This window comes from Nicotiana tabacum, chromosome 20 (genome assembly GCF_000715075.1).
Source record: "Nicotiana tabacum cultivar K326 chromosome 20, ASM71507v2, whole genome shotgun sequence".
Lineage (NCBI taxonomy): Eukaryota > Viridiplantae > Streptophyta > Magnoliopsida > Solanales > Solanaceae > Nicotiana > Nicotiana tabacum.
The window spans coordinates 45,228,590-45,245,726 of record NC_134099.1 but is presented as its reverse complement, the minus strand read 5'-3'; positions in this window follow the sequence as shown (position 1 = coordinate 45,245,726).

Below are 17,137 nucleotides of genomic sequence, written 5' to 3'. Positions count from 1 at the left end.
AAGTAAGTGTGGCCTATAAAGATTTATGTCTGTTCCTAGATGTTTAGTTACCGGTCAGGTTCAAGATGCCTAAGTTTGATTTGTACGACGGGCATGGCGACCCAGTAGCACATTTAAGGGGATTCTGTAGCAAGATGAGAAGAGCAAGAGGGAGAGATGAATTGCTGATGGCATATTTCAGCCAAAGTTTGAGCGGATCAGCATTGGAATGGTACACTAGACAAGACCACAGCAGGTGGTACACCTGGGATGACTTGGCCCAAGCCTTCGCCTGTCAGTTTCAATACAATCTTGAAATCATCCCAGATCGACTGTCATTGACAAAGATCGAGAAGAAGCCTGGTGAGACCTTTCGAGAATATGGGTTCCGTTGGAGAGAGCAAGCAGCGAGGGTTGACCCCCCGATGAAAGAGAATGAAATGGTTGATTATTTTTTGCAGGCGTTGGAGCCCACCTATTTTGATCATTTGGTGTCAGCAGTGGGCAAGTCCTTTAATGAAGTCATGAAAATGGGAGGCATGGCTGAGGAGGGACTCAAATCCAATAAGATCATGAGTTATTCAGCAATCAAAGCAACCACCCAAGCCATTCAAAACGGCACTGGGGGTATGCTTGGGAAGAAGAAGAAGGAAGAGGTTGCAACTGTCGAATCCGGTGCATAGTCCAGGTCTAGAAGCCCTTCACCCTATTACAACCAACCTAGACCCCACCACCCAAATTATCCGTATACCCCATATGGCCCCCCTCAACACTATTCTCCACCACCAGAGCCACACTTTTCCATCCATCATGCCCAAACTTATACCCAGCCTCCGGCTCATGTACAATGGTGTGCGCTGGCTACCCAAAACACATACCCAACTCCACAAAACACATATACACACCCGAGGGCTTATAGGCCAGGATTCGGCTTCCGCCCAAACCAGGCTTTCAGAAACGAGAGAATGCAGAAACAGAAAACATTCACTCCGCTGGGAGAATCCTATACCACTCTTTTCCACAAACTGAGACAGTTAGGCCTGTTGAACCCGGTTGAGGCCAAAATGCCAAATTCCCTTCCTAAAAATCTGGACCATTCAGTGAGCTATGAGTATTGTTCAGGGGCTCCTGGACATGATACTGAGAAATGTTGGAGATTGAAAACTGTTGTGCAATAGCTTATTGACACAAACAGGATCGAGGTTCAGGCCTCGGAGGTACCTCATATTAACCAGAACCCGCTGCCAGTGCATCATGAGGCAAACATGATTGAACTAATACATAAGGGAGCAGAGCTTAAGAAGCCCTCACATACAGTCATGATGATCCATTCTAATAAAGCCAAAGTGAATAAAAAGTCAGCTAGTGTGAAACTCGCGGTTCAGCTGAAAGGAATAGACAACAAGCCAGTTGTGGTGATGGGGAAAGGATCGCCTGTTGTTGCGAAGAAACCAGAGCCGATCAAGGTAGTGGTTTGGGGAGTATCAAGCACACCTGCGGCAGTCGTGAAGGGGGCTCACATAGAACCGGTTGTTATAAAGCCAGTAACCCAGTTACCAGTAATTGATAGTAAAGTCGTTCCGTGGAAGTATGAACAGGTAGTTGTGACCTAAAAGGGGAAGGAAATCAAAGAGGAAGTCTATGAAACACAAGTTTTAACTCGCTCGGGACGTTGTTTTGCCCCCGAAGAGTTGAGAAAGGCCAGGGCTCCCAAGGAAAATCCGGTGCCAGTTAAGAAAGCTATTACGTAGGAAGAGGTAGAAGAGTTCTTGAAAAAGATGAAAGTGCAAGATTATTCTATTGTTGAGCAGCTAAGGAAAACACCAGCCCAAATCTCATTGCTTATCTACTCGGATGAACATCGCCAGGCTCTGATGAAGATATTGAACGAAGCTCATGTCCCTGATAAAATTTTAGTGAATCATTTGGAGAAAATCGCGAACAAAATCTTTGAGGTAAACAGAGTGACATTTTCTGATGATGAATTGTCCGTGGAGGGTACACAACCTAATAGAGCTCTTTATTTGACAGTGAAATGTGAAGACTCGGTAGTCACTCGAGTACTAATTGATAATGGGTCCAGTGCCAATATCTGTCCTTTGTCTACATTGAACAAGTTGAAGGTTGATGATGACAGAATTCATAAGAAGAGCATCTGCGTTCGGGGGTTTGATGGTGGTGGTACAGACACAGTGGGTGACATCATACTTGAATTGACAATTGGTCCGGTCGAGTTCACCATGGAGTTTCAGGTATTAGACGGGGCAGTGTCTTATAATCTTCTGTTAGGGCGACCATGGATCCACACTGCCAAAGCGGTGCCAAACATGAAATTGGTTCCTTTGTGGATTGTTACGCGGGTTATCATCAGATTTTAATGGACAAGGAAGATGCAAAAAAGACGGCATTCATCACGCCATGGGGAACATACTGTTATCGGGTCATGTCGTTTGGTTTAAAAAATGTTGGGGCAACTTATATGAGGGCAATGACAACAATATTCCATGATATGATACACAAGGAAATCGAGGTGTATGTGGACGATGTGATTGTAAAGTCTAGACAGCAATCTAACCATGTCAAGGATCTGAGAATGTTCTTCCAAGGGCTTTGCAGGTACAATCTCAAGCTTAATCCTGCAAAATGCGCGTTCGGGGTGCCGTCTGGAAACTGGATCCATCAAATATCAAGGCCATCCATGAATTGCCACCTCCGAGGAACAAGACCAAGGTGATGAGTTTGTTGGGGAGATTGAATTATATCAGCAGGTTCATCGCCCAGCTCACGACAACTTGTGAGCCTATCTTTAAGTTGTTAAAGAAAGACGCTGCGGTCAAGTGGACAAACGAGTGTCAGGAGGCGTTTGATAAGATAAAGGGGTATTTGTCAAATCCACCCGTGTTTGTTCCGCCAGAACCAGGGCGACCTTTGATTCTATATTTAACGGTATTGGACAATTTGTTCGGTTGTGTATTGGGTCAACATGATATCACTGGAAGGAAGGAGCAGGCCATCTATTACCTCAGCAAGAAGTTCACACCCTACGAGGTTAAGTATACTCATCTTGAAAGGACATGTTGCGCCCTAACTTGGGTGGCACAGAAGCTGAAATACTATTTGTCATCTTATACTACTTACCTCATATCTCGTTTGGATCCGTTAAAGTATATCTTTTAGAATCCTATGCCCACAGGGAGGCTTGAAAAGTGGCAGATCCATCTCACAGAGTTTGACATTGTCTACGTGACTCGGACTACGACGAAAGCACAGGCCTTGGCGGACCATCTGGCCGAGAATCCGGTTGATGAAAATTATGAACCTTTGAAGACTTGTTTCCCCGATGAAAAGGTGATGCATGCTGAAGAGTTGGAACAAGTTGAGAAGCCAGGATGGAAACGTTTCTTTGATGGAGCTGCAAACATGAAAGGCGTGGGAATATGAGCGATGCTTATTTCTGAAACAGGGCAACATTACCCTGTTACAGCTCATTTTCGTTTTTATTGTACGAACAACATGGCAGAATATGAGGCATGTATCTTGGGGTTGAAATTAGCTGTAGATATGGGTGTCCAGAAAGTCTTGGTCATGGGTGACTCAGACCTACTGGTACACCAAATTCAAGGAAAGTGGGAAACACGGGACTTAAATCTTATACCATACCGACAATGTTTGCATGAGCTTTGTCAGCGGTTTCAGTCGATAGAGTTCAAGCACATTCTAAGGATTCATAATGAAGTGGACGATGCGTTGGCTACTCTGGCGTCGATGTTACACCATCTGGATAAGGTTTATGTGGAGCCTTTGCAGATTTAGGTCCGCGATCAGCACATTTATTGTAATGTGGTGGAAGAGGAACTTGATGGTGAGCCGTGGTTTCATGACATCAAGGAATATATCAGGATGGGTGTGTATCCGATACAGGCCATAGGTGATCAGAAACAAACAATTCGACGGTTGGCAAGCGGGTTTTTCCTTAGTAGAGGAGTGTTGTACAAAAGAACTCCAGACCTCGGGTTATTGAGATGCATCGATGCGAGACAGGCCACATCTATCATGACTGAGGTACATTACGGAGTTTGTGGAACTCATATGAGCGGGTACGTTCTAGCAAAGAAGATTCTCAGAGCAGGTTATTACTGGCTCACTATGGAGCGGGATTGCATCAATTTTGCGCGTAAATGTCATCAGTGCCAAGTACATGGAGATTTTATTCATTCTCCACCATCCGAATTACATACAATGTCTGCACCATGGCCCTTTGTTGCTTGGGGCATGGATGTCATTGGGCCAATTGAGTCAGCAGCATCAAACGGACACAGGTTTATTCTGGTGGCCGTTGATTATTTCACCAAGTGGGTTGAAGCGAAAACTTTCAAATCTGTAACCAAGAAAGCAGTGGTTGATTTTGTGCACTCAAATATCATCTGTCGGTTTGGGATTCTGAAGGTAATCAGCACGGAAAATGACGCTAATCTCAATAGTCATCTGATGAAGGAGACGTGTGAGCAGTTCAAGATTACTCATCGTCATTCTACTCCATACCGCCCTAAGGCAAATGGTGCGGTTGAGGCAGCCAATAAGAATATAAAGAAAATACTCCGAAAAATGGTGGAAGGATCTAGACAGTGGCATAAAAAGCTTCCTTTCGCATTGTTGGGATACCGCACCACTGTTCACACTTCGGTGGGGGCGACTCCTTACTCTTTGGTGTATGGTACAGAAGCAGTGATACCTGCAGAAGTGGAAATCCCTTCTCTTCGAATCATTGCGGAGGCTGAGATCGATGATGATGAATGGGTGAAAAGCCGCCTTGAGCAGTTGAGTTTGATTGACGAGAGGAGATTGGCATTAGTGTGTCATGGTCAGTTATACCAGCAACGAATGGCAAGAGCGTACAACAAGAAAGTGTGCCCGAGGAAGTTTGAAGTAGGACAGTTAGTGCTGAGACGTATTTTGCCTCATTGGGTTGAAGCAAAGGGAAAGTTCGCCCCGAATTGGCAGGGGCCATTTGTCATAACCAGAGTGTTGTCTAATGGTGCATTATATCTGACAGATGTGGAAGGAAAATGTGTAGAAATGGCCATCAATTTTGATGTGGGCAAGAGATACTATGTATGATTTCTTTATTTTGATTGTACTTGTTTGTATTTGGCATATTTTAAAGATTGAAATGACGAAGGCGTTTTGTTCTCTATCTAAACACTTTTACCCCTTGTCATCCCCTTTGAGCCTTACTTATTTTATTTCATATCCCTCATTCGGAATCAATGTCACCATTAAGAAACGTGAGTGTGGAAGAAAGAAAATGAAAAGAAGAGGAAAAGAAAGAAAAGTGAAAAAAGAAGGAAGAAAAGAAGAGGAAAATTGAAAGTGAAAAGAAGAAAGAAAAGAAAGGGAAAAGAAAAGAGAATGAAAAAAAGAAAAGAAAAGAAGAGCGGAAAAGAAAAAAAAAACAACAACAACGTAGTCTCTATGACATGAACTACGTTTGACTTGATCCCGAAAGTGTACGTAGGCAGCCTCTCTGAGGTTCAGTCATACTAAAATAAAATCCAAAAGTCCCCAAGCAAGAAACTAGGGCAGAAGTCGTGGTTGTTGTAAGAAATCTGATTTCGAAAGTTGTAATTTTAACCCATTTTGAAATTATTTTGAGCCTTTCATACCCTTTCTTTCTAGCCCCGTCCAAAGCCTACATTACGGTCCAAAGAAAGACCTTCTGATCAGTCTCTGAGAAATGCCAAGTCAAGCAGGTAAAGATAATTCATGTCTCGGGCAACACTCTGGTTCAAGCAAGAAAAACAAAAGATAAAAATGAGAGAGTCTTATTGGTGAAAACCTGCACAGGCACCGTAAGGCGACAGGAGTTGAGAGAAAGAATAAAATGAGAGTCTTATTGGTGAAAACCCTCGCGGGCACCTTGAGACGAAAGTGAGTTGAGAAATGATTAATGGAGAATGGTCTGTTGGTGGAAAATTGTTTCGAGGCACCACAGGACGAACAAGGCTAAGGTTTGGATAAAGTAATCAAGTGATGGAAATTCTGGGGCAACAAAGGGTGGCAACCAAGAGTTGGTTAGTTGGACAGATTCGGCCGATTAGTCCGAAATGCATGTCATGACGATTGGTACCGGCTGTTCCGGTCAGATAAGTTTCGTTCCCCTTTTCTTTTTAGCAGTCATCCAGTTTTGGATTCTTCTTATCCTTAACTCGTAAACTCATTGCATTTCATTTTCTTGGGGGGTTTTATCTGTCTAAAATGTTTCAATGTCAGTTTTGTTCAAAGCAAGTGGAAAGGGATTTCAAAACTCACTACCAGATTCCAGAAAGTGTAAAGCGCGATGTGGTCAGCGCATGTCAAAAACAATGTGATGAAAGGTGGAATACAGGGAATCACCGGAAGTGTCACTAGTGGAATGATTGGGAAATGTCGTGGGAAGTGAAAAAGTTCAGAAAAAGGGTCAGAGGTGTGAAACAACAACATAGGTACAGAACACTCGGTTTGTCAGAGTCAGGGGTTTGGAAGTCAGGAAGAAAGTCAAGCGATTCAAGGCCAGTTCGGGAAGCCAGTCGGAACAAAACAATGCAGCAGAAAGATCTCCAGCAAGAATGCCACCAACTAACCACCATTTTTGAACTGACAAATTTTCTTTGATTAAAACAGGGGCAGAAAAGTTTGTTTGTTTCAGAGGAACCCTTCGTGGAGAAAGGCAGTCAACAAGCAGGTTCGATTTTTGATTTTCAGGACCCTCCTAGAAAATGGGACCTAGTTTAAAGTTCAGAAATAGCATAATCTAGCATAAATGTATCCCAAAAGAATATAAGTTAGCTTAGAAGTTGGCATGTTCGAGAAAGGATTCAAGTAGGAGTTTTCGGGACCCTCCTGAATAATGGGACTTAGCTTTAAGATTTCAATTAGATAACAACATTTAGCGTAAACTCTGCTTTAAGTATAATTCAGACATGAAAGTTGTCACCCTTAAGATAAAATTTGACCTTTGATTTTCAGGACCCTCCTGGATAATGGGGAGTATTTTAAAGATCCTCTTAGATAGCAAGGTTTAGCAGAAGTCACACCGGTAGAAGATATAACTTAGATTTTAAATCGTCGTTTAGTTAAGAGTTGTCAGGACCCCCCTGAATAATGGGACCTAGCCTTCAAATCCTTAGTAATACTTGGTAATATGGTTTAGTTTTACAATCACATCTATCCCCAGCCACCAAACTGGGGTAGAAAATTTTCTTTGTTTTGTCTATTTGAAGTCAGGAGCCCGCCTGGAGAGCAGGGAATACCTTCAAGCGCAGCAGTCAGGAGCCCGCCTGGAGAAGAAGGGAGTATAATTTAAATTTTAGCTTTCAAATTCTTTATTTTGTCTATTCAAAGTCAGGAGCCCGCCTGGATAGCATGGGAATATATTTTGAGTTCGGAAGTCAGGAGCCCGCCTGGAGAGCAGGGAATACATCTCAAGTTAGAAGTCAGGAGCCCGCCTGGAGAGCAGGGAATACGTTTCAAGTGTAGAAGTCAGGAGCCCGCCTGGATAGCATGGGAATACATTCAAGCTTGGAAGTCAGGAGCCCGCCTGGAGAATAGGAGAATTCATTTCGAGCTTTGAAGTCGGAAGCCCACCCATACAACAAGGGAATACATTCAAGTTCAGCAATTTGAAGAAAGGAACAACACCTCAGTTTGTAGTTTGCAATGGCAACAAGGGATTTTACCAAGAAAACACAAGACAACAAGGCAACGAGGAAGTACAACAACAAGTTTGAAGAATTTAGATAGGATTTTGTAATTCATAGGTCATAGTTTAGTTGAGCTTCTTTTATTTTGACATGGTATAATAAGGAAGGTCAGCAAGCAGTAGCAGCAGCAATCGCAGTGAAATCACAGCTCCTGGTAGTCCCAGCTACCGGACATTCCCGAAATACACTGACCTGATTCCTGTTTAGCCCAAGATATGTAGGCCACCTCTGAAGCAGGGTGCGGTTAGCTCTCTTAAAAAAATGCTTCACACGGAATATTCAAACGAGCAAAAATCGCTCATTTTCGCTCACTTATCTTTGCACGAAAACTCTTCGTGTTTCCGGGCAAAGAGGGGCAGCTGTGAGCACGTTATTTTTGCCCAAAGCAAATTATTCCTAGAAATTCAAACAAAACAATTTCTTTGTTATTTTACAATTTTTGTGAATTTTGGTGTCATTTTTTGTTAATTGTTGCATTTTATCTGTGCATTTTAATTCATATGAAAAATACAAAAATATGCATGTGCATTTAGGATTTAATTTCATATTTTAGTATTAGTTAGGGGTTAATTTGTTTTAGAACAAAATATGAAGAAAATAACAAAAATAGTTCATTTTTGCATTTTTAAATGTTTAATTGTGAATTCGTCCCGAAATAGTTTTTAAAATAATTTTAGAAATCAATTAGTTTAATTGTAAAATATATTAGGAATTTATTTTAATTGTTGCAATTTTATAAAATCCGAAAAATACAAAAAATATACAAGATGAAATACAAAAAAATAGATAAAAGAAACAAATGAAAAGGAAAAAAGAAAAAAAAAGAATAGAGAAAGGTCTGCCCACGATTTGGGCCATGCCCAATTGATTCACCCAGGCCCAACATTTTTTTCCTTCCCACGACCCAAGCCCAAACCCCTTGACCCGGTCCATTCCCTCAGCTAAACGAAACGACGTCGTTTCGAGGGGCGTCAGATCAGGACCGTCGAGGTCTCTTGATCGAACGGATGAGAAGTGTGGGTCATTGAGTATATTAATGTCCAAACATTCCCTTACCCCCCTATCTCGTCTCTCAAACCTCACCCCTACCTAAACCCTAGAGACGCCGCCTCTATACGCTCCGTCAAGCTCGCCGACGGCGACGATTATGCCAATGACCACCAAAATAACACCTCAAACTTCCCTTTTCACCCTCTTTCTGAATATGCAAATGGCTTCCTTCGAATCCACTCCGAAAGCTTCGAATCTTCGATTGAAGTTTTCCGGCCAGAACACCACCCTCTCCAAATCCAACCAAATTAACACCTTGGAACCGACTTGGCCTCCTCTTTCAAACCCCCCAAACCTCGTCCTTCGAATCTCACCAGATATGTTCGAATATCAGCTTAAGTTTTTCTGGCCTAAACCCTAGCTGCGCCAAGTCTTCCCACAATGATACCACATGGTCTTTGGACCTTCCACATGAAGAATTCACGGTCAAATACATTCAAATCCCGCTTGAATCGTTTGAATTGTTTTTTGAAAAATAGTCGGTAAGTTTCTTTAAGGGTTCTTAACATTTCTTTTATAGTTAATTAGTTGTGTAATTAGTCGGAGTCTAATTTTGTGTGTTTCCATTTTTATCTGGTTCAAGTTGTATCACAGTAGTTATTTGTCTAATAGAATCTAGTTCATCTTATTTTAGAGCTTAGTTTGATTGTAGTTTTGACTGGTTAGCTTTAAATTAGTAGGTGTCTTTTAAATTTTCTGATTCAGCTCAATCTCTGTTTTTAATTCTGTTATATTAATTGTTAATAATATTTTACTTCAGATGGTATAGTTTGTTCACTTCAATGGATTTCATTTTGAGTTTATGATGAACAATTGATTAGTTTCTTGGTTGTTGATGGTGATTGGCAACTCAAAGTTCGGTAGTTAGTTTGGGGTTAGGATTTGAGTTTGAATTTAGTTTTTGCTGATTAAAACTCATTGAATGATTGCTTAACCAGGGTCAGTCAACAAGGGTGGGTTGTATTAGTAAATTCAAGTTAATAAAAGGGTAATATGGGGGATTCACTTGGGGCCTGAATTTAGAAACTACTAGAAGCTCCTAGAAGGGGTGTTAGTTAAAAGTTCAGATTTGTAGTGTATTAACTTGAGGAGCAAGTTAAGAATTAAGGGACTGATTTTGTAAATAGAAAATTGAGGGTTGCCCTTATCTTTGCCTATAAAAAGGCATCACCAATGCCTTAATTGAGAAGTTTTTGAGAGGGCCTCAACATCCCCCCAACTTCCCTAAGCTTTGAGATATGAGATTCAAATTCAGAACCAAAATCTCCTTAGCTTTTAGCTCTCTCTTTCAACAAAAACAAAAAAAAATATAGAAAACTATCCAAAAAATCAAAATCTACTGTTACATTAAAACTGAAGGTGAATTTCGACCTCCAACTGCTGGTTTTCCTATCGTTTTGGTTCAGTTCTGATAATTTGGGAATACAAAGGTCTGTTGGATGATTTCGAGTGGTTATTGGCCTATTTGAATTGGATCTATTGGAAATTTTTGGACTATTGGCCTACAAAGGTCTGCTGACCTCTGATTCTCTGTTGTTCATTCAATTCCAGGTACACTTTCAAGCCTGTTTTGATGTAATCTCACCAAACGAAAATGGAAATGAAATCACCACTTGATACTTATTGAAGTTTGTTGTGTGTTGTTAGTTCAATTTGCTGCAATTAGTTTAGGATTTCGTTTTGGATAAACTACTTATTTTAGCTTATTTGTAGTGGTCTGTTAAGCTATTCATGTATAATGGACCGATCGAACTATAATATTTGTAATTATTCATTAGCCCCTATCAGATTAATTTCACTTCGAATAGACGTGATTTGAAATCAAAAGATAATTGAAACAGGAGAAAGGATGTTGAGATTTGTATGCCTCGCTTGTTCTATTAACTGGAGACTGGACTATATTTAGACTAATTTGGACTATTGTGATCATCAGTTGGCATTAGTCCATTAACTAGCTTAGGAATTTTGTGTTTTGATAGTTATAGTTATTTTAGTTCATGTGTTTGAGCTAGCCTCAATAGTTTATTGTTGAGATTTTGTTTGGAAATTTGAGTTGGTAATTGAGTTGACATTACTGTTGCTAAGGTCGAATTTATAGGATACTCATAATTGGAAATTTCAAACTGAGTAGTAACGTTGATTAGAACCACTTGAATCAATCTGAGAGTGTTTCGTTGCCTTTGTGCTATTGTGCCCAATTTGTTCACCTCTGGTAATGAATCCACTAGTAACGTATAAAGTAATTGTCCAGTGCTTCATTGATTCAAGTAAACATGGGCTTTTCTTGCTTTAAATGGTTGAACACTTCGACTAATTGGAGGGCTTTCGGTGAGTGTTACTCAACTCGCATTACGACTGGGTTTGGGCCTCTGTGCCTTCATGGACAACCTTCATTGGTCCAGATTGGAGGACCTAAATAACTGAAAATAGCTGCTTCTATTCATTTACAATACTATTTTGAATATTTTATATTACAGATTAGGGCCCTTTTCTTCATTTTTAGAGACAAATAAAGTAGAAAATGGAGTCATTTTAGGATTGCTTTGTAAATAAAATATGAGATGAGCCTCGCCAAATATAATGCAAATTGCGGGGCCCTCAATAAATTTTATATTAAAACACTTAGAACTCGTGATGGGCCGTTTAGTGAATTTCACGACCTTCCCCAAAATAATAACGCGTTAGCCTCTTTAGGCACGATTTTAATAAAACTACCTTCTTAAACTCGGGTGCGCATTGATGCGACCCAAATCCAAATCTCAACAGAGTCGAAATGTGTTGAAAATCACGGGTGCATTGATTGCGACGTGGTTCGAAACGCGTTTTCACGACGTTGCAATTCTTTTAAAATAACGATAAAAGAGGTTTACGGATAAAAGGCACATAAGCTAGCATGTATTAAAATCAGATAAAATCAAATACAATAGTTGAGCGACCGTGCTAGAACCACGGAGCCCAGGAATGCCTAACACCTTCTCCCGGGTTAACAGAATTCCTTATCCGGATTTCTGGTTCGCAGACTGTAATACAGAGTCATAATTTTCCTCGGTTCGGGATTCAACCGGTGACTTGGGACACCATTAATCTCCCAAGTGGCGACTCTGAATAATTAATAATTAAATCTCGTTCCGATTGTTCTTTAAGTGGAAAAACTCCTTTATGCCCTTGCGGGTGTAGCGAAATAGGAGTTGTGACAAGTGGCTGAGTCTTCAAGGTTGAAGATGATAGTTAAGAAGGAAAATGGGAGCTTCTCTGAGATGCGCCGTTTGCTGGGTTCTCAGGAGTAGGGATCTGATCGTGTTCTTCTCTTTAGGTCTCCTATATCTTGGTTTTTTAAAGGGTAAGGGTTTGGCTAGGCTAGAGTGATGGGCTTAGGCTAAAGGGATGGACTTGGGTTAATTAAATGGGGTCAATCTTAAGGATTGGCCCAATTTTGAATAAACAAGACCAAACATTTTTTTTCTATTTTCTTCTATTATTATTCTTTTTCTTTTCTTTAATTAATTAAAAACCTAAATTAAACTATTTTTTGTAGAGATTAAAATTCTTTATTTATTAAAACAACTAATTAACTTAAAACTAAGTAAAACACTAATTTCTAAAGACTAAAAGTTAAATATGTAAAAATGACAATTTTTATAATTTGTTTTATGATTTTAAAATATTAAAAATGCATGAAATTCAACTAAATAAAGAAAAATTCATAAAAATCAATAAAAATTATTTTTGGTCTACTTTTAGGAGTTATTTTCATTTATGGAAAAAATCACGTGCTCACAGCTGACAATATAACTTCTAACACAGATAAAGAAAAGTAAAGACAACTTTCACTTTCAGTTTCCATCTTGTTACAGGCGTGCAACCCGATCCCATTTCTCATATCTTATGGTAGGCGTACCACCCGCTCCCATTTCATAACATCTTGTAGTAGGCGTACCACCCGCTCCCATTTCATAATATCTTGTGGTAGGCGTACCACCCGCTCCCATTTCATTATCGTGTGGTAGGCATACCACCCACTCCCATTTCATCATATCTTGTGGTAGGCGTACTACCCGCTCCCATATCATCATATCTTGTGGTAGGTGTACCACCCGCTTCCATTTTATCATATCTTGTGATAGGCGTACCACCCGCTCCCATTTCATCATATCTTGTGCTAGGCGTACCACCCGCTCCCATTTCATAATATCTTGTGGTAGGCGTACCACCCGCTCCCATTTCATATATTTCACAATTTCGAGGAATCCCGACAAGGGAAAAATAATCAATATAATAACTTCCCGGCAAGGGAACACAACAATGTTATAATTTTTCCGGCAAGGGAACAACAATATTGAATTAGTCATCTCGGCAAGGGAGAATCATCTATAACTAATCTCAACTTAACTTGTACTCATTTTAATTATTGAAAATGCTCAATCATAGAAAATCATTAAGTAAAGCACCCAAGTGTCATTTAAGAACACAACAACTTTCAATTTAAGACTCACGGTCATGCTTGACACCAACGTATAGATACTCGTCACCATGCCTATACGTCGTACTCAACAAGAAGCAAGTATGAATTATGACTCAACTCCTAATCCCTCAAGCTAGGGTTAGATCAAACACTTACCTCGATGTCTTGATCACCACTCAAGTCTCAACTATAGCTTTACCCCTTGATTCTACCACCAATCCACTCGAATCTAGTCACAAGTTACTTAATTACATCAATAAGTGCTAAATGAATCAACCCCAATGCATGAAAATGAGTTTTCCAAAGTTTTACCCAAAAGTCAAAAATCACCCCCAGGCCCATGTGGTCGAACTCCGAGGTTCGGACCAAAACCCGATTACCCATTCCCCCACGAATCCAAACATATAATTTGTTTTGAAATCGAACTTCAAATTGAGGTCCAAATCCCTAATTTTAGAAAAAATCTAGGTTCTACCCAAAACACTCAATTTCCCCCATGAAAATCTTTGATTTGAAGTTGAAATCATGTTAAAAGATGTTAAGGAGTGAAGAAAATGAGTTAGAAATCACTTACCAACGTTTTGGAGATGAAAGGTTGTTTGAACAATTGCCTCTTATGTTTTTGGGGTTTTGAAAAGTGAAAAATAACTGAAATTCCCGTTTATTTACACCCCTCTCAGACCCCCTATGCTGACCACATCAAATGGACCGCGGCCGCATAGGCCTCCCTGAAGACCTGCAGTTCAGCACCCTGTGCGGACCGCACAAAGGCGACCGTGGCTGCGCTGGCCCCTCCACGGTCGCACGCGATTTCTCGCGGACCGCACTAGAGGGTTCAGAGACTGCAACTTCTTGAACCTGCAACATCTTACTTTCTAAGCCTAAGGCATCCCGGAACCCACTTGAAACTCACCCGAGCCCTCGAAACTCCAATCCAAGTATACATAAAACCTCAAAAACATCCTACGTACATATTCGTGTAATCAAATTACCAAAATAACATCACGAGCATTGAATTAAACCTCGAGATAAGTAAAATTTCTCAAAACTCTTTTAAACATCAAATTTCTCAATTAAATTCCGGATCACGTCAAACAACGTCTGGTTTTAACCAAATTTCATAGGAATGACTCAAGTCATATATAAGACCTGTACCGGGCGCCAAAACCAAAATACAGGCCCGATACTATTGCTTTCTAATCAGTTTTGATTTCAAATTTCCTTAAACAATTTCAAAAAAGACAATTTCACTTAAAAATTCATTTCTCGGGCTTAGGACCTCGGAATTCGATTCGGGGCATACGCCCATGTCCCATATTTTCCTACGGACCTTCCAGGATCGTCGAATCACGGATCCGAGTCCGTTTACCCAAAAGGTTGACAGAAGTCAAATTAACTCATTTTAAAGTCAAGACTTAACATTTTTCACAAAATTTCATATTTAAGTTTTCCGGCTACGCGCCCGGACTACGCACGCAAATTGAGGCTACTCTAAATGAGGTTTCCAGGGCCTCGGAGGCACAGAATTCAATTAAAAATAGGTGATGGCCCTTTGGGTCGTCATATTCTCCACCTCTAAAACAACTGTTCGTCCTCGAACGGACAGAAAAAGGAAGTACCTGAGTCGGGGAAAATATGAGGATAATGGCTACGTATGTCGGACTTGGACTCCTAGGTCGATGCCTTAGGAGGCTGACCTCTCCACTGAACACGAATCGAAGGAAAACTCTTCGATCTCAACTGACGGACCTGCCAATCTAGAATAGCCACCGACTCTTCCTCATAAGACAAGTCCTTGTCCAACTGGACAGTACTGAAATCTAACACGTGGGATGGATCGCCGTGATACTTCCGAAGCATGGACATATGAAATACTGGATGCACGACTGATAAGCTAGGCGGCAATGCAAGTCTATAAGCCACCTCTCCCACTCGATCAAGAATCTCAAATGGACCAACGAACCTAGGTCTAAGCTTGCCCTTCTTCCCGAATCTCATCACGCCCTTCATAGGCGACACTCGGAGCAATACCCACTCACCAACCATAAAAGCCACATCTCGAACTTTGCGGTCTGCATAACTCTTTTGCCTGGACTGAGCCGTACGAAGCCTCTACTGAATGATCCTGATCTTGTCTAAGGCCTCCTGAACCAGATCCGTACCCAACAACCGAGCCTCCCCCGGCTCAAACCATCCAATCGGAGATCGATATTGCGTACCATACAAATCCTTATAAGGAGCCATTTGGATACTCGACTGGTAGCTATTGTTGTAGGCAAACTCTGCTAAAGGCAAAAACTGATCCCACGGCCTCCAAAGTCAATGACACAGGCTCGAAGCATATCTTCCAAAATCTGAATAGTCCGCTCGGACTGCCCGTCCATCTGAGGATGAAATATTGTACTCAACTCAATCTGAGTGCCCAACTCTCGCTGAACTGCTCTCCAGAAACGCGAGGTAAACGGCGTACCTCTGTCCAAAATAATAGTTACAGGCACGCCATGAAGACGAACAATCTCTCGGATATAGATCTCAGCTAACCTCTCGGATAAATAGGAGACTGCCACAGGAATGAAATGCGCTGACTTGGTCAACCTATCAACAATGACCCAAACTGCGTTGAACTTTTTTTGAGTCAGCAGAAGTCCAGTAACGAAGTCCTTAGTGATCCGCTCCAACTTTCACTCGGGAAGCTCAATCCTCTAAAACAATCCACAAGACTTCTGATGCTCATACTTAACCTGCAAACAATTCAAATATCGAGCCACATATGCAACAATATCCTTCTTCATTCTATGCCACCAATAATGCTGCCGCAAATCCTAATATATCTTCGCGGCGCCTGGATGAATAGAGTACCGGGAACTATGGGCCTCCTCTAAAATCAACTCTCGAAGCCCATCCACATTAGGAACACAAACTCGCCCCTGCAATCTCAAAACTCCATCATCACCTAAGGTAACTTGCTTGGCACCTCCACGCTGCACCATGTCTCTAAGGACACACAAATGGGGATCATCAAACTGTCGATCACGGATACACTCCAATAATAAAGATGAGCGACCGTGCAAGCTAATACTCGGCTAGGCTCAGAGATATCCAATCTCACAAATCGATTGGCCAAAGCTTGAACATCCAACGCAAGTAGCCTCTCACTGGCCGGAATATAAGCAAAACTGCCCATGCTGGCTGACTTTCTACTCAGAGCATCAGCCACCATGTTGGCCTTTCCTGAGTGATATAAGATAGTGATATCATAATCCTTCAACAACTCCAACCATCTACTCTGCCTCAAATTCAACTCTTTTTGCTTAAACAAATACTGAAGACTCTTGTGATCAGTGAACACCTCACATGCCACGCCATACAGATAATGCCTCAAATCTTCAATGCGTGAACAATGGCTGCAAACTCTAAATCATGGACCGGATAGTTCTTCTCATGAATCTTCAACTGCCTCGAAGCCTAGGCAATGACTTTGCCCTCCTGCATCAACACTGCACCAAGCCCAATACGGGAAGCATCACAATAAACTGTGTAAGGCCCTGAACCTGTGGGAAAAACCAACACTGGTGCGGAAGTCAGAGTTGTCTTGAGCTTTTGAAATCTCGCCTCACACTCGTCCGACGGTCTGAACTGGGCACCCTTCTGGGTCAACCTGGTCATCGGGTTGCAATAAATGAGAACCCCTCTACAAACCGACGATAGTAGCCTGCCAATCCCAAGAAACTCTGAATCTCTGTAGCTAATGCTGGTCTAGGCCAGTTCTTGACTGCCTCAATCTTTTTCGGATCAACCTGAATACCCTTTGCTGATACAACATGACCCAGAAATACAACTGAGCTCAACCAGAACTCACTCTTCGAGAACATAGCATATAACTGACTATCTTTCAGAGTCTGAAGAA